Raw genomic sequence first — 24,928 nt, 5'->3', positions numbered from 1 at the left:
TGGAGTCTGATATTCTTTGAAATGGTTAATTTTCCGATTCAGATGCCAAGCCATCCCATTCAAAACATTTCCTGGGACGTATGCCACCGAACGTCATGCCTTTCTGACGATCAGCTCTGATTATCCCTCTGAATCAAATATAAGTTATCATTGTGCTGTTAAAGAAAATCAATAAAAATAATAAAAAATAAAATAAAAGAGAAAAGAATGTTCTTGTATGTATTACCGTTACTTTTCTTAACGTGCCTATATCCAAAAAAGGTTCAGGCACTGTATACATTTGGGGGGGGGGGGGGGGCGAATTTTTCGCGCTTATATCCAATTAAGGTTCAATCATGCTGTCCTGGGCACACACACGTCAGCTATCTGGGCTGTCTGTCCAGGACAGTGAGAGAGAAGAGGGTGTAGTGGTCTTACACCTACCTTATCGAGTCGTTAAAACTCGCTCTGGGTGGGAGCCGGTACTGGGCTTCGAACCCTGTACCTACCCGCCTTATGTCCCATGGCTTAACCACGACACCACCGAGGCCGGTTGTGTGTATTTCATTTCGTTTCAATTTATTTTCGTGTTTATATCCAGTTACGGGGATGGACGTAGCTCAGTGGTAAAGCGCTCGCTTGATGCTCGGTCGGTCTGGGATCGACCCCCGTCGGTGGGCATATTGGGCGATTTTTCGGTCCAGCCAATGCACCACGACTGGTACATCAAAGGACGTAGTATGTGCTATTCTGTCTGTGTGATGGTGCATGTAAAAGATCCCTTGCTGCTAATGCAAAAATGTAGCGGGTTGCCTCTCTAAGACTATATGTCAGAATTACCAAATGTTTGACATCCAGTAGCTGATGATTAATTAATCAATGTGCTCTAGTGGTGTCGTTAAACAAAACAAACGTCTTTTTATATATCCAAGTATGGTTCAAGCACGCTGTTCTGGGCACACACCTCAACTATCTGACTGTCTGTCCAGGACAGTGGATTAGTTATTAGTTGTTAGTGGTTAGTGAGAGAGAAGGTGTAGTGGTCTTACGCATTAAGTCGTTAAAACTGGCTCTGGATAGCTGCCGGCACCGGGTTGCGAACCCAGTACCTACCAGCCTTATGTCCGATTGCTTAACCACGACGCCACCGAGGCCGATTGAATGTATTAATATTAGTCCAACAGCAGAGTGACATAACCCAAAATTATTTTTGGGTTGTATGTAGTGATATCCAGGTAGATGCAGAGTTGTCACCCTTGAGCAGTGTAAAAATATTCGTGTCACTGTAACAGAATGACTCCAGGGGTTCTTTAGTGGATGATTAATTAATTAATTAATGACCCGACAAACGCATTTTGACGGTGACAGAAACAACAGATATTTATTGACATATGACATCTAAAAAAGGCATGTTATACAAGAGATATAAAATCACTGATTCAATGAATGCCGACCAATGTTACGTATGCCAATTTGTAATACACACATTGTTGTCTGGCAGACGCTTCCCCTATTCCCTTTTCTTATTACAATTCAAATGGCACTAACTGGCTTACAATACTATCCGCCAAGGAGTTTAAAAATAAACTTGTCTTTTTATTTACATTTTACATGCATTTTCATTAAGCTGGTAGCCCTCGGTTACATTCAATCTGAATTCACAAAAATGATGACACAATTCCCATTCCGGTTTGCACATTTGATACTATATTTAGGGCATTACGTCATTGCTTACAAGGGCTATGACGCTGTTTGTCTATGACGTCATTTATCAAGGATTCCCCGACTGCCTAAAACGAGATGACGCTATTCATTTATGACGTCATAAAAAATATTTCTTGATTACAGATTTTGTTAGATTTTTTTTCTCTTTTTTTCAAAAACTAGAAATGGCCACTTTCCTTCTGTCGAGGTGGCTCACGACTGGTGTTATGATAGCCGGGCTGGTAACCGCTGGAATTGGGATCTTAATTTCGTTCGTCAGAGGAACCAGGTCTGGTTATGGTGAGTTTCCCGATGATTTCACCTACTTAGAAAACCCGAACGGTCCCGAGTCTCGCCAAGGCCTGCAAAGGACTTTCAGCAGAAGTTTGGATGTGCCGACCAGTAATCGTTATCTGGTGGTCGGTGTTTGTATTTGTGCCGTTGGTGTTATTGTTCAGATATTGTTGATGTTGCGTTGAACTTTGAAATGAACCTTCAATAATATAACTGTTTAGACCACATACAAATAGCACTGGAGGAAAGCAAATAATGAAAATTCTCCGCTCAGAGGATGAAGAAGTCAGCGAGGATATGGACATCACCACCATCACCAGTATCTGGTCCAACAGCCTTGCGACGTGCCTTGGTTAGTCTTGCGATGTGCCTTGCTTTTTTATGTGGATTTTTTTTTTTTTTAGTCTTCTACACAAAAATAAGTGCATGGAGAAGGAATTTTAAAAACTTTTGTTGTTGTTTCACAATTTTTTAATTTGTAAATAGTGTGTGTGTGTTATAGTTATATTTGTTTCGAGTTTCTCCTGTTTTTGGAATTTTTGTTTTACGCATTGGTGTGTTTTGCAGTTACAAATTTCGGTAAAGACATTTGGCTTCGTCAGGCGCATGTGCAGGAAATCGTACAGGCGAAGATCTAGATGTGGTGTTCCGATCAAGCTCCCACGGAAAATACATCTTTAAAGAACAACAGAAAATTTACACTTGGAGCAGCGAGGGCGGTTCGACCCTTCGAAAAACCGCCTCTACTCACGCGCCTGGCTCGGCCAAAACAAAAATAACATAATACCATAAATAAAATGAAACATGACTGACACACTGACATGATAGGGAGAAGCAAAAAAAAAGAAAAAGCAAAAAAAAAAAGAAGCAAATTGATTCATCATGTTTCTTACTTCCACGCCTTCATTGGCAAACGCTTTTCCGTTGATAATGTACTTCCGGTTACGCTAAGTGGGCTTCTGCGCCGACCGGAAATGAAAGCCTGAGTTATTGACCGCCAGCGCCGGCTGTAGGGAGATTCGACGTAACGTTCTCTGTTGGGAAGCATGCATCGCGCCGAGCGATCGTGTGTCTGCTTTTGTGTGACGCCGTCATCACCGTCCTCATTAAGGCGGTGCCGTGTTTATGTACATGACTTTGTGACGAGTTATTGTTGGTTCTGTTTCTTCTGAGTTTATTAAACGTGTTACACCACCACGGAGCTAACTAATGTCACGGTGACATGGGTTGTTGTGGGGTTGTGGTTCTTTATTTTTGTATTATTATTATTATTGGGTTTTTTGGTTGTTTTGTTTTTGGGGGGGGGGTTGCACGTGGGTGGAGGGAGTGTTGTGTTTTGGGGGGTTGGGGATTGTTGTTGTTTATATTAATATTATTGTAATTATATTATTTATATTTAGGACTTTGTTTTGTTTATATAGATGTATGGGTTAAATCATTGACGGGTGATTGATCCATAGGCGTACGGGCTTTTAATTTGATTAAAATTAGCTCTACTGGTCTACCAGTAGATCTAACAGCATTGCGTGTACTCTCATGTCCAGGTGACATTTCATCTATAAATAACAATTTAAATATCGACCAATTACACTTCGCCTTTTATAACGTTATTCGGGAGCATACAAATTCTAAAAATATCGGGCGAGACTATTTATGCAATTTCAACATTGAAAAAAAACAGGAGGAAAAGTGCAGTAATAAACTCTGGATTGTATAAACAGATTTTATGGCTATACCATCACGGGTTTTTTCGTCTTGAAACGAATTTTATATAAAATTTATATTGAAATTAGTTTCCGGCATACTTCGTAATTCACCCGAATCATTTCGTATACCCTCGGCATAATCTCGAATGTTTTCAAATTCTTTTCAAATCATTGGCATGATTTTGCAAGTAAGGTTTCGAATGGTCGAATGAAAGGTCAACTGGACATTAACTCCAACGGGGTGTTGTTAGATCCACATGTAATAGTGGAGCTAATTTTAATTAGATTGACGGGCTCTCGTTTGTTTTAGGGGCGCAGGCTGGGATTTTCCCGAATTAAACGAAAATGCCCGAACTCGGATAACGTTTTATTTCCATATTAGCACTACTGCCAAGTAGCTATGTAGGTAGTACTAAACAAAATAACTTCCGGATGGGTAACAAAGTTCGAAGTGGCGACAGACCACAATTAATTACGCTATATGTTTCTATATAGCGTTAGTGGCCCATGGAGTTTTGTATGTACCTTTGACTGTCTGGGGGAAACATACCCTGAAAAGGTCAAACCCTGTTGTCCAGCTCTTTCTCCCAGGATATTGGTTTAAACAAACACACCCACTAAACCTGGTCGGAGTACAGCCATTTTACACAAAAAGCACTACTCTTGCATGTGCCGGAATTACCACAAACACGTTTTCAATGTCAACAAGTTACACGTGTTTACAAACTACAGGCTCTCTCCTGTCGACTTCAGTCAAATAGTTGCCACTTAAAAGCTATCTGCTATGAAATAATCACAGTCAAACAGCAGACTACTTGCGCGGACAAATTTCCAAATGGGAAGATAACTGTGATCTGTGGCCAGGTGAAACCAACTTTTGATAGAGAAGTTAACACCACAAGTCCCGTGTGTTGATTGTAAAAATATTTAGTTTCATCTGGGCAAAATATGTGTGCAGTTTTATTTCATCTAGTACCACTGTGTGCTTGAAACATGTATGGGATACCTGTAAAAAAAAACGTACTCAAATTTTGTGCGGAACTAGTGTAGTCATAGACGCTGCCCGTTATCTCTGAAATGAGCAGCTTAACCCCCGTTTGTTTTCTGATTCACTTTAAGGGTGAGGGGTGGTAGTATTTATATCCGTAGTGTTTATGTCGATTGATACACTGCAGGTAGGAGGTTTAGCCACATATGTTACTATTGTCAACTATGGGATTTGATTTGGTAGTATATGTATACACCCTGTAGGGCTGCAAACGAATCACTTATCAGTTTTATAATTTTGCGGGTAGAATGATGGAAATATTTGATAAAAAGGTCTCAGATTAGCACATTTTGCCCGAATTTGATGTTTTGCTCCAGCATTGGGGGGGGGGGGGGGGGGGGGGGGGGCAGCCCCGCCTCCTGTCGTACGCTTGATTTATGGGTAGAAAGCTGGACGGATGGATGGGTGGGTGGATGATGTGTTGGGCATGAGTGGGTGGATGGGTCGGCGAATGGATGAATTAATGATTAGAAAGAAAAAGAAATGTTTTATATAACGACGCACCACTCAACACATTTTATTTACGGTTATATGGCGTCAGACATATGGTTAAGGACCACACATATATTGAGAGAGGAAACCCGCTGTCGCCACTTCATGGGCTAATATTTTCGATTAGCAGCAAGGGTTCTTTTATATGCAACACCCACAGACAGGATAGTACATACCACGGCCTTTATTACACCAGTTGTCGAGCACTGGCTGGAACGAGAAATAGCCCAATGGGTCCACCGACGGGGATCGATCCCAGACCGACCGCGCATCGAGCGAGCGCTTTACCACGGTTAATGATTAGATAAATAGAAAGACTAGCAGATAGGCAAACAGTGATGACTATGAATTATCAGAACACACCACGGCCTTTGATAAATCACTTACTGAGAATTACCTCGTTATTCCGTGTCCCACAGGCAAACGCCATGCAATATACTGTTGAGTGGGATCGATCTCGCGACCTCTCGAACGTCACCCCGTGCTTAATAAAGAGATAAAGCCACGTCGGAGTGAATTATTACTTTTTGTTATAGTTACTGTGAGTCATAACAAGACGGGTTTTTTTGTGACGGAATATGACATAATGTCCCCTTTGAGCCTTAGAGCCACTAGGTGGCGCCCTTGTCGTGCGATCACAAGGGTCATAACTCGATAACGAAGCCACTTTGAGTATTATCAGAGCTCCCTGGGGCTTTTCGCAACCAGTAGCAAGTCTCTCATCTGTCCATGCAGATTCTTATCTTCCCATCTCATATTTATTTCCTTCTTCGTCTTTTTCTTCTTCTTTCTTTTTTTTTTCTCTTCTTTTTTTAATTTTTATTATTTTCTTCTCTTTTTTTTCTGAGCCATCTGTTTCAATCGTCCTGCTAGCCAGCGGCAGTAGTAGTCCGTTCAATCGAGCGATGAAACGTTCGACAAACATTGAGAGATTGTGTCAAATAATATTGACAGACTGGTTCCAGCTGGGATTGCTACTAAAGGCGTAATTACTGTGGGAACGGGTACACCGGTTGTCCCAAAACACTGATGGGGGAGCTAAGCTGTGATGGAGGAGCTAAGCTGGACACAAATAGGTAGCGCTTTTCGACAGACATGCTGGTAGTCTTGTGAAGTCCATCCACCATCACTACTCCGATAACGGGGTGTTTTCAGTCGAATGAATGAATTTAACGACACCCCCAAAAACAAGTAATATAAACGGACTCTTCCAGAACGTTTCAAACAAACGTCACGACTGGTATATCAAAGGCCGTGGTATGTGTTATCTTGTCCATTAGTTGGGTTTTTGCCATTAGTAGCAAGGGATCCTTTATATGCACCATCTCACAGACAGGATAGCACATACCAGTCGTGATGCACTTGCTACTTCGAGATCGAGTATAGTATTTGTTAAAATTACCGTATGTACTTACGTATAGTCTGCTTGGTTATTTGAACACTTTTAATGTTTTCATCGACAGTTGATAGTCCCCGATGCGAAGGTCAAGTATCTATCTGCTTAGCCCGAGTACCCTGACGGTAAGACAGCTGGACGGACATTTAGACAGTTATCAACACTCTCTAACTCGAGTACTCTGACGGTAAGACAGCTGGGCGGACATTTATACAGTTATCAACAAGACAGCTGGGCGGACATTTAGACAGTTATCAACACTCTCTAACTCGAGTACTCTGACGGTAAGAGAGCTAGACGGACATTTCGACAGTTATCAACGCTCTCTAACCCGAGTACTCTGACGGTAAGAGAGCTAGACGGACATTTAGACAGTTATCAACGCTCTCTAACCCGAGTACTCTGACGGTAAGAGAGCTAGACGGACATTTAGACAGTTATTAACCCTCTCTAACCCGAGTACTCTGACGGTAAGAGAGCTGGACGGACATTTAGACAGTTATCAACACTCTCTAACCCGAGTACACTGGCGGTAAGAGAGCTGGACGGACATTTCGACAGTTATCAACGCTCTCTAACTGAGTACTCTGGCGGTAAGAGAGCTAGACGGACATTTCGACAGTTATCAACGCTCTCTGGGTACTCTGGCGGTAAGAGAGCTAGACGGACATTTCGACAGTTATCAACGCTCTCTGGGTACTCTGGCGGTAAGAGAGCTAGACGGACATTTGGACAGTTATCAACGCTTTCTAGCCCGAGTACTCTGACGGTAAGAGAGCTAGACGGACATTTAGACAGTTATCAACGCTCTTTAGCCCGAGTACTCTGACGTTAAGAGAGCTAGACGGACATTTAGACAGTTATCAACGCTCTCTAACCCGAGTATTCTGACGTTAAGAGAGCTAGACGGACATTTAGACAGTTATCAACGCTCTCTAACCCGAGTACTCTGACAGTAAGAGAGCTAGACGGACATTTGAACAGTTATCAACGCTGTCTAACCCGAGTACTCTGACAGTAAGAGAGCTAGACGGACATTTAGACAGTTATCAACGCTCTCTAACCCGAGTACTCTGACGGTAATAGAGCTAGACGGACATTTAGACAGTTATCAACGCTCTCTATCCCGAGTACTCTGACGGTAAGAGAGCTAGACGGACATTTGGACAGTTATCAACGCTCTCTAACCCGAGTACTCTGACGGTAAGAGAGCTAGACGGACATTTAGACAGTTATCAACCCTCTCTAACCCGAGTACTCTGACAGTAAGAGAGCTAGACGGACATTTAGACAGTTATCAACGCTCTCTAACCCGAGTACTCTGACGGTAATAGAGCTAGACGGACATTTAGACAGTTATCAACGCTCTCTATCCCGAGTACTCTGAAGGTAAGAGAGCTAGACGGACATTTGGACAGTTATCAACGCTCTCTAACCCGAGTACTCTGACGGTAAGAGAGCTAGACGGACATTTTGACAGTTATCAACCCTCTCTAACCCGAGTACTCTGACGGTAAGAGAGCTAGACAGACAATTGTACAGTTATCATCGCTCTCTAACTCGAGTACTCTGACGGTAAGAGAGCTAGACGGACATTTAGACAGTTATCACGCTCTCTAACCCGAGTACTCTGACGGTAAGAGAGCTAGACGGACATTTGGACAGTTATCAACGCTCTCTAACCCGAGTACTCTGACGGTAAGAGAGCTAGACGGACATTTAGACAGTTATCAACCCTCTCTAACCCGAGTACTCTGACGGTAAGAGAGCTAGACGGACATTTGGACAGTTATCAACGCTCTCTAACCCGAGTACTCTGACAGTAAGAGAGCTAGACGGACATTTAGACAGTTATCAACGCTCGCTAATCGTTAGGAAGGAAGGAAGGAAGGATGGAAGGAAATTTTTTATTTAACGAAGCACTCAGCACATTTTATTTACGGTTATATGGCGTCACACATATGGTTAAGGACCACACAGATATATTGAGGGAGGAAAGCTGCTGTTGCCACTTCATGGGCTAATCGTTTCGAGTAACAGCAAGGGATCTGTTATATGCACCATGCTACAGACAGGATAGTACATACCACGGCCTTTGTTACACCAGTTGTGGAGTACTGGCTGGTAATCGTCAGAGACCAATCTATATAAATTATGCGCTATCTCTGCCCACCAAACGGTAGTCAAAGAGTCCCGCTCTAATACAACAACAATCCTATCGTCGGCGAAATGACAAAAGGTCGTAACTACGCTTTTGGCGAGAAATCACTTTTTGGAATTTCCAGAGTTAGAATGTTCATATTCTGCTTTTGTCAAAAGATCGTAACTATCGGCCTATTAGAAAGTGGTTGACTGTCACATGACAAATAGTCGTATTATAACTGGTCCAAGAAACAAAATGACAAAACGTCGTATCTACAAAGCGGGAAGCTAGAGTGTGGACATGACGCTCAGCATTGCATTATGTTCACACATTACATGGATTACATGTAAATAAAACCAGTTCACCTGATTGTATGTGTATTTAATCCATGTATAGATCTTGCTTCATTCCTTCAACCTGTGTTAAATTCTAGATAAAAATCTCGTAACTGACATTTTCAACGACATTTCAGGTATAAAATTTCGTAAATACATTTGTAGACCTGACACATAGGGCAAAACGTCCTAATTTCGGTCGTAGCCGTAAATATGGTACACCCACTATTAAGTAGTTATCACTATTAACTGTTAATATGTTAGCATAACAACGACTATAACAAAATAACGTATTTTTCGAAAAATATTCAGCTTTGTTGCTCTCCTGTAAAATTTGAAAAGTGTAGTTACGAGATTTTGTCATTTCGCCGACGCTATGTTTGTTGTCAAATACCTTTACATCGATCACTTTCGAGCTCCCTGATAGTAAGAATGTCGCATATTAATCATTAATGCATCCACTACAGGAAGAAACCCGACAGCATCCCCTTTCAATAATGTTGCGGTTACAGACGTATTTCCGGACGAATTTCTTCCTGTAGTGTGTGTATTAGTGATTAATATGTGTTTTTGTTTTTATTTTTTTATCAATGAGCTCGTTTCAAAACTCTAATTCATAAATAAATATATAAGTTATGTATCTTTATCGTGACACAAAACGAATGATATAAAGAGTATGTTATTGAAAATATAGCATAAAATACTCGAGTCCAGTCTGGCTTAAAGTTATGTCACGTGACGTATAGTTTTGGTCAGTGACCGAAAATATAGAAATAGAAATATATCTAGTCAGCACATCTTGCCATTGTATACAGTGTTACAGGATAAATATAATTTGCTACTTAGCGTGTTCTTCGGGTCTTTGTCGACAGTTGTCTTGTCATAAGACTAAATATTCGACAACCCATAGCGTTAGTCTACGATAACCATATGTGAAGAGTATGGTTATTGTAAGATTATCTTAAGCTACGGTCACACCGGCCTTACGACGTCGTAGGACCCTGCGATGGGTGAATTTCAGGTGATCGCGGACCATCGGGAGTCAGTCGTGCGTATTGTGCGACGTTGCACGACATCGCAGCCATCGGGTGTCATCGCACGACGTATTGGCTGTTTTTGGTCATGTTCAAAAACTTGTCTGCGATTCTCGGGATTGTAAGGTATCGTACGACGTCGCACGACGTCATACGACGTTGCGGCTAATCGTTTTCACATCTTCTCACCTGGAAATATTAATTAAAGGCGACCATCGCACGACTTTAATCGTGTTCCTACGATGATGTCAGCTTCTCGGCAGACAATTGTAGTGATACCGTACGACGGTCGTACGACGATCATACGATGTCGTACGATTTCCCTACGATTGTTTTAGATGCGTCGCAAACCCATCGTTTCCAGTGTGACCACACAACTAAGATTGTAATATCGTAGCCGAGTCGGGGACAATGATAGATATCCAGAATCTCACCCCATCGCACGACGTCGTTGTTCGGTTTGACCAAGGCTTTAGACACCGGTTTTTGTCGACAGTTATCTCGTCCTAAGACTAAATATTCGACAACTCACAGCGTTAGTCTACGATAACCATCTGTGACGAGTATGGTTATTGTCAGATTATCTTAGATACCAGAAATAGGTTTTTAAACATGCACGCCATCAACAGTAACTGACCACAGGAAACCATCGTAGCTTACACACTGCGTGGCGGTGACGGACGTTACACTGACACAGTGACTGACTTTACACTGACACGGTGACTCACGTTGCACTGGTACACCGACTGACGTTGCACTGACGCGGTGACTGACGTTACACCGACACGGTGACTGACGTTACACTGACACGGCACCTGGCGTTTCACTGACATGGTGATTGACGTTACATTGATACGGTAGAGAGCGAGCGAACTGGAGAGAGAGAGAGAGAGAGAGAGAGAGAGAGAGAGAGAGAGAGAGAGAGAGAGAGAGAGAGAGAGAGAGAGAGAGAGAGAGAGACCCCCCCCCCCCCTCCAGATATTGTGCCCCCTCCCCACTTCAAATGTTACACTGACTCGATGAATAATGTTACGTCAACACGGCGACTAACAGTTACTGTGAATTTGTAGTAGTGTGTGGAAGCGGACGTCACAACACATTTTATTTTTGGAATGAAACCCTCGAACTTTGACATATTTGGCGAACTCCTTACCTGGCCGTCTGCGTCTGTCTGCGCCCGATAAATATCAGCAAATGTAAACAATAACACTTCAAATGAACACTAGCGGGAAAAGTAGTAACTGAATGTAGCACAGTGACGTGGAGAGTGGTAGCCAATCAAAATGCATGTATTTCGTATACGACATCAAATGCAATGTAATGAAGTGGACATACAGAAGTGGGACATGAATTAAAGGTACACGTTCCGCTTTGGTTCGAATTAATCGAAGTCTTAAAATCGTCTTTATTGAGGAAATATATTTTGGTGACGTTACTGAACAATATATAACAAGAACAAAAATAATAATTTCTTTGTATGGATTGTGAAAAAGGCTAACGGTTATGAAATATGGCGCGCCGGTATGGTCAAGTCATGTACATGATTTACAAATAGTAAACCGACAAAATTAATACGCATCAGGTGTGGAGAAATTAACATCCCTAAAAAAAAACCACAATATCGTCATCATATTTAGTACATAAAAATCCTGTGCTAGTTCCAAATAAATTGTGAAAAGGTTAACGTTTATGAAATAGAGAGCGCGGGTATGATCAAGTCAAGCACATGTTTTACAAATAGTAAACCGACAAATACACATCAAGTGTGGAGAAATTAACATCCCTATAAAAAACCACAATATCGTTATCATTTTTGGTACATAAAAATTCTGTGCTAGTTCCAAATGAATTGTGAAAAGGTTAACGGTTATGAAATATGGCGCGCCGGTATGGTCATGTCAAGCACATGTTTTACAAATAGTAAACAGACAAATACACATCAGGTGTGGAGAAATTAACATCCCTGAAAAAACCCACAATATCGTCATCATTTTTTGGTACATAAAAATCCTGTGCTAGTTCCAAATGAATTGTGAAAAGGTTAACGGTTATGAAATAGCGCGCGCCGGTATAATCATGCACATGTTTTACAAATAGTAAACCGAAAAAATTAATACACATCAGGTGTGGAGAAATTAACATCCCTATAAAAAACCACAATATCGTTATCATTTTTGGTACATAAAAATTCTGTGCTAGTTCCAAATGAATTGTGAAAAGGTTAACGGTTATGAAATATGGCGCGCCGGTATGGTCATGTCAAGCACATGTTTTACAAATAGTAAACCGACAAATACACATCAGGTGTGGAGAAATTAACATCCCTATAAAAACCCACAATATCGTCATCATTTTTGGTACATGAAAATGCTGTGCTAGTTCCAAATGAATTGTGAAAAGGTTAACGGTTATGAAATTAACATCTCTAAAAAACCACACAATATCGTCATCATTTTTGGTACATAAAAATCCTCCACTACTTCAAAATGCTGTATATTTTTGAACAGGGGAGATGACAGGCCCGGGCGAATCGATCGCTGGCGTATATATTTGAATCCAGGGATATTTTTAATGTTATTAGCCTGGCGTCATTGTCCATAAAATAGTTATTTGGACATGTCACCGCTTTGAAAGCAATTTGATTCGCCAATAAAAAGTCCAATAAAACACGAAAGGTTCGTAGCGTCACTTTATGAGCTAACAGACGGTTTTCTAATAACATGACAGCTGAGGCCAGTTTATGGTTTTCTGCAAAGATGTCGTCCGGAAACGATCTTTCGTCTAATAAGCTTGTCAGGGACGGTGTCACTGTAAAAAAAAGAAAAAAAGAAAAAAAAGGCCATCTGAAGGTGCAGCACCAACCCGTCAAAACTAGGTCAGGGCAATTTAAATGTTTAATTAGTAATAAAAAAATCCCCAAGTAAATTGCCATTTTAGCTTATGTGGCGAGAATGAGAATTTGGCTGGCACCATCATTATTGCAACTTTGACATAGTACCTTTAATGTACGTCACAATGAATGAGGTTACCGTAAGCAGAACACAGGCTACGTTACTAACACTGGAGCCGTGTTAACAGTGGAAAGATGAAATGTCACAATAACTTAAAGGGACATTGCTGAGTTTGCTGCAGTTTTTAAGATGTTATCGACTAACAGAGACTTTTTAACGATTGTGATTACACATCAAATGTATTTTTCTGCATACAATATTAGTGGCTGTATATTAAACGTGTTTCTGATCGTTCTAATATTTGTAGTAGGTTAAATTCCATTTCACTTCCTAAAATCCAGTTTGAGCTTCTTACAAATATTAAGACAACCAGAAACACATTGAATATACAGATACTGATATTCTAAACAAGAAACTATATTTAATAAATAAGTTTAATCGTAGAACTATTTTATTAGTCGGAAACATCTTACAAGAAAGAAGTGTTTTATTTAACGACGCACTCAACACATTTTATTTACGGTTATATGGCGTCAGACATATGGTTAAGGACCACACAGATTTGTTTAGAGGAAACCCGCTGTCGCCACATAGGCTACTCTTTTACGACAGGCAGCAAGGGATCTTTTATTTGCGCTTCCCACAGGCAGGATAGCACAAACCATGGCCTTTGTTGAACCAGTTATGGATCACTGGTCGGTGCAAGTGGTTTACACCTACCCATTGAGCCTTGCGGAGCACTCACTCAGGGTTTGGAGTCGGTATCTGGATTAAAAATCCCATGCCTCGACTGGGATCCGAACGCAGTACCTACCAGCCTGTAGACCGATGGCCTGCCACGACGCCACCGAGGCCGGTGAAACATCTTACAATGCAGAAAAATCAGATATGTCCCTTTAACAGAAGGGAATAAAACTGTACTTAAAACAAACCGTTTACTTTGAACTGAAAAGGGTTAACGGTAACGGTATACATGGAGTAGTATTACATTATATAACAGAACTAATGTAAAATTTATTTTATGAAAATCGCAAACGTATAGTACAACTGCATTGGAAGTGTCCCATGTTTTGTTTGTTTTTTTGTTTCATGAAACGTAGAAAGTAAATTAGTTTATTTCGAGGAAAACTCACAATTAAGCGCAGGGGCGAGACGTAGCCCAGTGATACAGTGCTTACTTGATGCGCGGTCGGTTTGGGATCGATCCCCGTCAGTGGGCCCATTGGGCTATTTCTCGCTCCAGCCAGTGCACCACGACTGGTACATCAAAGGCTGTGGTAAGTATTACATTGTCTGTGGGATGGTGCATATAAAAGATCCTTTGTTGCTAATCGAAAAGAGTAGCCCATGAAGTGGCGACAGCGGGTTTCCTTCCTCAATATCTGTGTGGTCCTTAACTATATGTCTGACGCCATATAACCGTAAATAAAATGTGTTGAGTGCGTCGTTAAATAAAACATTTCCGTCCTTCCACAATTAAGCGAGTGCAGCCATACCTATTTGACCCAGTAAAAATATACGGCAAGTAAAACTCGTATAATACGTGGTGCATATAAAAGATCCTTTGTTGCTCGTATAATACGTGGTTTTGTAGTACTGGCCCAGTAAAAATATACGACAAGTAAAACTTGTATAATACGTGGTTTTGTAGTACTGGCCCACTGTCACGGGGATCCTATAATACCCGTAACTGAATGAAACACGATTGTCCAAATATCTCTCCTAACTGTATATCTATTAGATCTCTCTGTAACAGGCAGTTATACCCGCTGGCTCGTCTAGGTATGATCAGAGATAAGAACTTATATAAAGTATATATTATTATAGCACGTTTAGTTCACTAGAAAACACAACAAAAACACAATACACTTTGGAATCTGTATTAACCTACGCTGACAAATGTACTGCCGCAGTAGTTAATTAACAACAACAAATAATTACAACCCAGAACTGATCACTTAATTAGTTAATCTCTAGGTGTCTAGTTTACACAATATGCTAATCACTTCACCGTGACACAACACCCACACGTGTGATAATTGAGAAACGCTTCCAGGGGAACTTAATTAATAAAGGAATTACAACTCTATTCCTAACTGGTTAATTTTTAATTAACCCTTACTACTCGTTCAGTAACCTTGTAACACAGAATTAATACTGGTACCTATCACAATAAAGACAATAACCTACAGTTTACCTAGGTTCTCTAGGATGACTGGCTGAGCCTTAATAATTATTCAGAACAGTGAGCCTACAGTTTACTGCGTCAGATGACCGGCAGCACCGTCTAAATAATATTGGTATAATACAGTATTAAAATATTTAAAGTCACATCAATCACATCAAGGTTATACAACAGAGCAGAAAATATATAATCACCAAGTCCAAACGGACTAACGTTCCCCCTGGAAGCCTTCCTATGTTTCTCCCAGATATCTCTAAAACCCTAGCTATTTATCATAAAACCCGAATATCGTCTGGGGGTACATCGCGGTACTGAATCTTATCATGTGAATTTCCACAGCGACCAAGCGGTATATTTTTCTTAGATCGCCAGACTTGCCGACGCCAGTTCGCTAGAGATTCCATGGTCGCGCGGAGGTATTACGTAACTACTGGCCACATGGCCTCCGCAACTGGTCTGGGTGTGTATTAGAAAAGCTCGACGACCGTCGCGCAAAGGTATCACGTAACAAGTTGCCCACCTGGGCTTAAGTGCATATTGGAACTGCACACGGCCCTCTAAAACAATTAATATCGCCACAGGCGAAAATAAAATTAAGAGCATATTCCGTCACACCCACTAAAAATATACGACAAGTAAAACTTGTATAATACGTGGTTTTGTAGTACTGGCCCAGTAAAAATATACGACAAGTAAAACTCGTATAATACGGGTTTTTCTAGAACTGGCCAACTAAAAATATACGACAAGTAAAACTCGTATAATACGGGGTTTTGTAGTACTGGCCCACAAAAAATATACGACAAGTAAAACTCGTATAATACGGAGTTTTGTTGTACTGGCCCACTAAAAATAGACGACAAGTAAAACTCGTATAATACGGAGTTTTGTTGTACTGGCCCACTAAAAATAGACGACAAGTAAAACTCGTATAATACGGGGTTTTGTTGTACTGGCCCACTAAAAATATACGACAAGTAAAACTCGTATAATACGGGGTTTTGTTGTACTGGCCCACTAAAAATATACGACAAGTAAAACTCGTATAATACGGGGTTTTGTTGTACTGGCCCACTAAAAATATACGACAAGTAAAACTCGTATAATACGGAGTTTTGTTGTACTGGCCCACTAAAAATAGATGACAAGTAAAACTCGTATAATACGGAGTTTTGACGTATTGGCCCACTAAAAATATACAAGTAGACCGGCTGCTTTATATCAGGCCTACAACCAGCGGATTAAAGGGACATTCCTCAGTTTGCTGCATGGTAAGATGTTTCCGACTAATAAAATAGTTCTACGATTAAACTTACATATTAAATATATTTTCTTGTTTAGAATAGCAGTGTCTGTGTATTCAATGTGTTTCTGGTCGTTTTAATATTTTTAGCATCAGTTTAACAATTGTGATTGATAAATTTAAAAAATAAAATCTTTTGATCTCATGTCACAATTTTATTTTTACGATGTGGTATATGACTTTTTGTTTCTTCGCATACACACGCCATGGAAAAAAATCTGTTAGCTCAGCTACGTACATAGCATTATCTCCCTATTCTATTTCATTGACATCGGCCATTTCCGGAGAAAGTCGCCACGAAGAAAGTATCTTTCGATCGATATGGATAATGGAGATATGTTTGAGATGGGAAATGGCAGCCTGGAGTACACTTCTGTTTCACTCGAAATATTGGATTTCTTAAAAAGTCAATCCGTCAATTAATCGGAAATGGAATTGGTCTCAGATGTTTACGAACCTCTTTGGGCGGTCGTTAGAAGAGTGTTCGATTATAACAAAGCGACATTAAAATGCAGTTTATGCTAATTAATATGTGTACGGCAGAACACGTGAAATGACTGCAAATATTTACACCATACCTGAAACTATACTTGAAGTCACTTAACGGAGATAATCCGCTGAGTGCGCTACATGCCTAGAAATATGTAACAAGTCTTATTAAACTGAGACAAACATTCTGTCCATTCTATCGTCAGTCTGATTAAAATTAGCTCTACTGGTCTACCGATAGATCTAACAGCATTGCGTGGACTCCCATGTCTAGGTGACATTTCATCTATAAATAACCATTTAAATATCGACCAATTACACTTCGCCTTTTATAACGTTATTCGGGAGCATACAAATTCTAAAAATATCGGACGAGACTATTTATGCAATAGGCGAACTTGTTGGTCTATTTCAACATTAAACAACGGGGGGAAACGTGCAGTAATAAACTCTGGATTGTATACTAGTATAAAAAGATTTTATGGCTATACCATCACAGGGTTGTTGTTTTCGTCTTGAAACGAATTTTATATAAAAAAAATTAGTTTCCGGCATACTTCGTAATTCATCCGACTCATTTCGTATACTCTCGGCATTATACCGAATTTTTTCAAATTTCATTTCAAATCACTGGCATGATTTTGCAAGTAAGGTTTTGATTGGTCGAATGAAAGGTCAGCTGGACATGAGCTCTAACGGGGTGCTGTTAGATCCACAGGTAATAGTAGTTAACCAGTGGAGCTAATTTTAATTAGATTGTTCTGTCCTGGACAGGAGATCTGGCGCACATCAGAACTCGTGCCCAGGATGGAGGTACCTGAACCTTCGGTGGGTATGGGCACGTTAATAGAGTTTTCCTTCATTTTTCTTCGTATTCTGTTCAAGAATGGCTCTTGTGTCCATGGAAGGCGTGCCATAATCTTCATAATAACGGACACGTGCTGCCCACAGATTTTAGCACGCACAAAATCCTTTCACTTTTTAATTCATGGTAGTTCGCCCCCGAAACCAAAATATTATGAAATTTATATTAAAGTGACAGGCCCAAGTTTTTAACACTACGACGAATGTTTCACTATTAAAGCCGTTTTTTGATCATTTAAATTAGAAGTACTTTAATTTTATCAGTTAGAATATTATGTTTCGTGCACCTGAAGTGGTTCTGGTCATCCGGGTTTTTGCAATATCCCAAAACGCACGTTCGTTAGATAAGTAATGGTTACTGAGACAAGCTCTAGTCCATTTTCACTGGCTGAAACTAGGGTCCGCGCCTTTAAAAATGTGTAACAGAATGACAGTCTGAGTTTGCCATTAACATATTCAATATAGTAACTCTGCACAAGAGAGATGTCAAAATACGTTTTAATGATGAGGGGACACGCAGCCATGACACTGTCACGTGGGACGGGACGTAGCCCAGTGGTAAAGCACTCACTTGATACGCGGACGGTTTGGGATCGATCCCCTTCGGTGGACCCATAGGGCTCTTTATCATTCCAGTCAATGCACTACGGCTGATATATAAAATATAATGAAAAAATGTAGTGGGTTTCCTCTCCAGGAGTGTATGTCAAAATTACCAAATGTTTGACATGCAATAGCCGATGATTAATATATCAATGTGTTCTAGTGGTGTCGTTAAACAAACTTAAACTTTTAACTCTCAGGAGCTTTGTCTACTAAAATCATTTCATTTCAAGTTATTTTCGTGCTTGTATCCAATTACATTTCAAGTACGCTGTCCTGGGCACACACCTCAGCTATCTGAGCTCTTCTGTCCAGAATAGAGGGTTAGTTGTTAGTTGTTAGTTGTTAGTTGTTAGAGAGAGAGAGAAGAAGGTGTAGTGGTCTTACACCTATCCACTGAGTAGTTAAAACTCGCTCTAGGTAGGAGCCGGTACCGTAGCGGCGAACCCAGTACCTACCAGCATTATGTCCGATGGCCTAACCATGACACCACCGAGACCGGTTACAGGAAGCAGCTGTCGTTGGCTATGATATATGGTTCCCACCCAGTCTGTAGAAGGACTCGGAACACGGACAGTGCATGCCATAAAAACCTTGTTTTTATTTCAACAAGACTATCTTTTTATTTGTTGAGTTGCCGATACTAGTGTACTTTTTATAAGTACAAGCGAGCATTGGGTCAACACAAATAGAGAAGAAACCTGCCGTGGGCCATTACAATCTTGGGAACAACTAAAGGCGTCACGGAGGTGAGTCACACAAGCAAGGAGTCGTAAATATGTGTCACAATTAAAGTTTAAAGGTGGATTTGTTTAACGACACCACTAGGGCAGATTGTTTAATTAATTATCGGCTATTGGATGTCAAATATTTGGTTTCTCATAATTAATACTCAAATTATCTTGATGGCCAAAGTCCATTCAAGGGTTCGGGATTTAGCTCAGTGGGTTGAGTGCTCGCTTGAGGTGTTTGCATCGCAGGATTGAACCACCTCGGTGGATTCATTCAACTGACTGGGTTTTTTTTTCGTTCCAGTCGGTGCACCACAACTGGTCAAAGGCCGTGGTATGTTCCTGTCTGTCTGTGAGAAAGTGTATATAAAAGATCCCTTGCTGCATTAAGAAAAATGTAACGTGTTTCCTCTAATGACTACGTTTCAGAATTAACAAATGTTTGACATCCAATAGCCGATGATTAATTAATCAATGTGCTCTAATGGTGTCGTTAAACATAACAAACTTTAAAGTCCCTTTAAATACTAAAGTAAACACGAAATTCGATCCCTGAAATAAAGTTATATAGTAGTAAACACTAAATCAGAAAATCAACTCTGTAGACTTAAAATTAATACTCCATCGTGAAATTAAATAGCATTCATGAAATTCAACCACTGTTTTAAAAGAAAAAGAAAACAGAGTATAACAAATTCGATTGGCTTGCTTTTTGGTTTGGTTTTTTTCTCAGTCGTTGTTGTTGATTTTTGTTGTGCAGGGTTTTTTTTTCAGGGGTTTTTTTTTTTGTTCGACAAGAGCTTTTTTCTTTTTTCTTTCCTTTTTTTAATCCGATAATTTTTAATTGTTATGGGTAAGTGATTCATTTAAAAACTAAACATACGTATACAATCTGGCCATTGTTTTACAAAACTGACTTTAATAAAAGAACTGAACGATTGGAAAAAAAAGGTTCGGGCTTTTTTGTTTGCCACAAGGGGACATTACGCACATCATCAGCTGTAACAATATCCGGCATGTCGTAAAAAGGAGGGTGACATCGTCCGCGGTTTAGACGACATCATTTCTAATTTCGGTCGCAAGAGCGCGGGTAATTAGTGGAGTCTTTTTAAAGCAAATCTTTAATCCGATAAAAAAAAAATTAAATTAAGAGGGTCAAAGTGATTGACATAACATTAGATTTAGCAGACATTTTGTCTCCAGTTTCGAATTACGTAACCCGAGAAGTAAAACGGAGCCGGAAGGCGATTTAGTGTGCAAGAAACTGATACATGGGGAAAAAAAAGGTTTGAGAAGGCGTTTTTATTTCGTGTTCTCTCTTACACACACACACAAACACACACACACCTTTCTCTCTCTCTCTCTCTCGCTCTCTCTCTCTCTCTCTCTCTCTCCGCCTCCGGTACTCTCTCTCTCTCTCTCTCTCTCTCTCTCTCTCTCTCTCTCTCTCTCTCTCTCTCTCTCTCTCTCTCTCTCTCTCTCTCCTCTCCCTCCTCCCCTCCCTCCCTCCCCTCCCTCCCTCCCTCCCTCTCTCTCTCTCTCTCTCTCTCTCTCTCTCTCTCTCTCTCTCTCTCTCTCTCTCCCTCCCTCCCTCCCTCCCTCCCTCTCTCTCTCTCTCTCTCTCTCTCTCTCTCTCTCTCTCTCTCTCTCTCTCTCTCTCCCCCCCTCTCTCTGTGATTGTGTGTGTACGTGTGTGTACATGTGTGTGTGTGTGTGTGTGTGTGAGTGGATCAATGAATGAGAGTGGATCAGTGAGTGACAGAGTGTATCAATGAGTGAGAGAGCGGATCAATGAGTGAGAGAGTGGATCAGTGAGTGAGAGAATGGATCAGTTAATGAAAGTGGATCAATGAGTGAGAGAGTGGATCAATGAGTGAGAGTGGATCAGTGAGTGACAGAGTGGAGCATTGAGTGAGAGAGTGGATCATTGAGTGAGAGTGGATCAATGAGTAAGAGAGTGGATCAGTCAGTAAGAGTGGATTAATGAATGGGTGGATCAGTGAGTGAGAGAGTGGATCAGTTAATGAGAGTGGATCAGTGAGTGAGAGAGTGGATCAATGAGTGAGAGAGTGGATCAGTGAGTGAGAGTGGATCAATGAGTAAGAGAGTGGATCAATCAGTGAGAGAGTGGATCAGTAAGTGAGAGAGTGGATCAATGAATGAGAGAGTGGATCAATCAGTGAGAGAGTGGATCAGTGAATGAGAGTGGATTAGTGAGAGTGGACCAGTGAGTGAGAGAGTGGATCAATGAATGAGTGGATCAATGAATGAGAGTGGATCGGTGAGAGTGGATCAGCGAGTGAGAGAGTGGATCAGTCAGTGAGTAAAAGAGTGGATCAGTCAGTGAGTGAAAGAGTGGATCAGTCAGAGAGAGTGGATCAGTCAGTGAGAGAGTGGATCAGTCAGTGGGTGAAAGAGTGGATCAGTCAGTGAGAGAGTGGATCAGTCAGTGAGAGAGTGGAACAGTCAGTGAGAGAGTGGATAAGTCAGTGAGTGAAAGAGTGGATCAGTCAGTGAGAGAGTGGATCAGTCGGTGAGTAAGAGTGGATCAGTCAGTGAGAGAGTGGATCAGTGAGTGAGAAATTGGATCAATGAATGAGTGGATCAGTGAGTGAGAGAGTGGATCAGTGAGTGAAAGAGTGGATCAGTGAGTGAAAGAGTGGATCAGTGAGTGAGAGAGTGGATCCGTGAGTGATAGATTGGATTAATGAATGAGTGGACCAGTGAGTGAGAGTGGATCAGTGAGAGATTGGATCAATGAATGAGAGAGTGGATCAGTGAGTGAGGGTGGATCATTGAGTGAGAAAGTGGATCAATGAGTGAGAGTGGATCAGTGAGTGAGAGTGGATCAGTGAGTGAAAGTGGATCAATTAGTGAGAGTGGATCAGTGAGAGTGGATCAGTGAGAGAGTGGATCAGTGAGTGAGAGAGTGGATCAGCCAGTGAAAGAGTGAATAAGTCATTAAGTGAGAGAATGGATCGAGTTAGAGTGAGTGACTGAATGTGTATGACACCTCGGAATACATCAGCTATTGGGTATCACAGAATCGTTTATTCAGCGAAAGGTCATGGGACACTCAAGCTACGATGGCCCTGCAAAACTATTGATGTTTTGAAACATATGGGGTTAAATCGCGACTGACACAGCAGAGATGTCTTTCTGCATCCACTACGTGGATTCCGGTCCAGTGTGACACATGCTGGTGATTTGTATGTATCGCCAAATAATCACAGTGCTTCGAAATTCAATTACAAATAAAGAGCGAGTTCGGAAGCTAAAAACTGCTTTAATTACGGTCATTCAAACCCAACAGGAACTCGCCATTGATTTACGGTGAATGCCGCCATGGTGCGGCACAAATAAACTCCCTTTATGTGCCGCAAAGAAAAAAGGCATGCGCGTGGATACCATCAATGCTGCTGCACAAAACAACGTCAAGGCCCGCACGTATCCAGTGCTGGACCATAGAAACGCAAATAAAGTTACTAATGGAGATTTCGTGTACAGTGTGCACAAAGGAACGAAAACTGCTTTAAAAATGAATTATTTGCTTCCATCGGAATAAGAAATATCGCTGAATAAGTGTAGCTAATGTATCTGTTTACTACCTCCAAAGTTGCAGCATGGGTGTGTGTAATAATATATATGGAAGGTCCACGGGAATAACCTATGATGTCTAAAACAGATAGTCAGTACTATAATGGTAGTGTGTGTGAAGGTCTTAGACATAAATATTCCACGATTGTAGAGTATCAAAATTCATACACGAATTAATAGTACAAAAATAAAAAAAAGACACTCTGCAGACCCTTGCCAGAGTCAAAGGAGTTGGTTGACTATTTTGTATACAGCTGTTTGGCAGATCATTACTACATTGTTATCATACTATGTGTGTCTTGTGAGTCCGTTTGTGTATGTGCGTATGTGTGTGTGTATCTCTGTCTGTGTGTGTGTGTGTGTGTGTGTGTGTGTGTGTGTGTGCATGTGTGGTGTGTGTGTGTGTATATATGTGTGTGTGTGCGTTTGTGTGTGTGTATCTCTGTGTGTGTGTATCTCTCTGTATGGTGTGTGTGTGTGTGTGTGCGTATGTGTGTGTATCTCTGTGTGTGTGTGTGCATGTGTGCGTCTGTGTGTATATCTGTGTGTGTGTGTGTGTGTATGTCTGTGTATCTCTGTGTGTGTGTGTGTGTATGTCTGTGTATGTGTGTATGTCTGTGTGTATGTGCGCGCACGCGCGTTTGAACGTGTGTTTGAATGTAAATATGTGTGTGCGTAAGAGTCGAACTTTGACACGGATCTCTCGTATTTGGTACTATGCAACCTATAGTACAAACAATTTTAAAGGGACATTCCTGAGTTTGCAGCAATTTTTAAGATGTAATCGACTGACAGAGACTTTGTAACGATTGTAATTACATATCAAATATATGTTACTGCATAAAATATTAGTGGCTGTATATTAAACGTGTTTCTGATCGTTCTAATATTTTTACTAGATTAAATTTCATTTTATTTCCTAAAATATATTTTTTCGTACGTACCAAATTATTTGAAGACAAAATCCAGTTTGGGATTCTTACAAGTATTAAGACGACCAGAAACACAATGAATATACAGACACTGATATTCTAAACAAGAAAATATATTTAATATGTAACTTTAATCGTAGAAATATTTTATTAGTCGGAAACATCTTACAGTGCAGCAAACTCAGGAATGTCCCTTTAAACATTAAATAGCATTTACTAAATCAACATTAACGACTATCGTATAAACAGTCATTTTATTAATCTGAAATAAAGAAAACAGCTGAAGTGGCGGATATAAAGGAGGGCTCTAGCCCCCATCCCCACCCCCACCCCCTAAATTTTGTTTTAGTTATATATATTTTTTTTTTTTAGGAGGGAGGCGGCCCTTAGATTCGCCATTGAATTATAGAGTGTTGAATGTTGCTCAAGAAGAAAAAAATGGTTGAAATAGTTACTATGTCAAACGGCATATGACCAAGCCTTTATTGCGCACTACTGCGAAGAACACGAAACTATACACAGAAACACAACATCCATTGATATTAAACAGCTTAAACAGTTCCTTTAAATTTAATTACGTTGTCGTTTTGATAGAACCCAGCGCAGCCCTGGTTTTCGTTATTGTTTTTTGTTTTGTTTTTTAGACAGGGATCGGAGAATAAAAAACAAATGATCATGTCCATCAGCTATAAATTGAGTTCGTTTTTATTATATTAGCAAGCTTCTGTTGAATTTCTGAATAACGAGCCTGGGGATCGGTTGCCAGACATGTAAGGGAAAACCGCCCCTCAAGCCCACCACAAGACCCCCCGCCCCACCACCCACTCTCCCCCCCCCCAAACACCCCCCTCCCCTCCCCCCCCCCCCCCCCCCCCCCCCCCCCCCCCCCCCCCCCCCCCCCCCCCCCCCCCCCCCCAGCGGCTAGCTACCAGTGACATCGCCGTGTCCTGGATTTAGTAGAATTGGGGCGGGACGTAGCCCAGTGGTACAGTGCCCGCTCGATGTGCGGTCGGTCTGGAAATCGATCCCCATCGATGGGCCCATTGGGCTATTTCTCGTTCCAGCCAGTGCACCACGACTGGTATATCGTGGTTACAGTTATTATTCAAATAAGAGCGTGGGACGTAGAACAGTGGTAAGAC

This window comes from Gigantopelta aegis, chromosome 12, assembly GCF_016097555.1.
Source record: "Gigantopelta aegis isolate Gae_Host chromosome 12, Gae_host_genome, whole genome shotgun sequence".
NCBI classification, from domain to species: domain Eukaryota; kingdom Metazoa; phylum Mollusca; class Gastropoda; order Neomphalida; family Peltospiridae; genus Gigantopelta; species Gigantopelta aegis.
Note: the sequence above shows the minus strand (reverse complement) of the source record.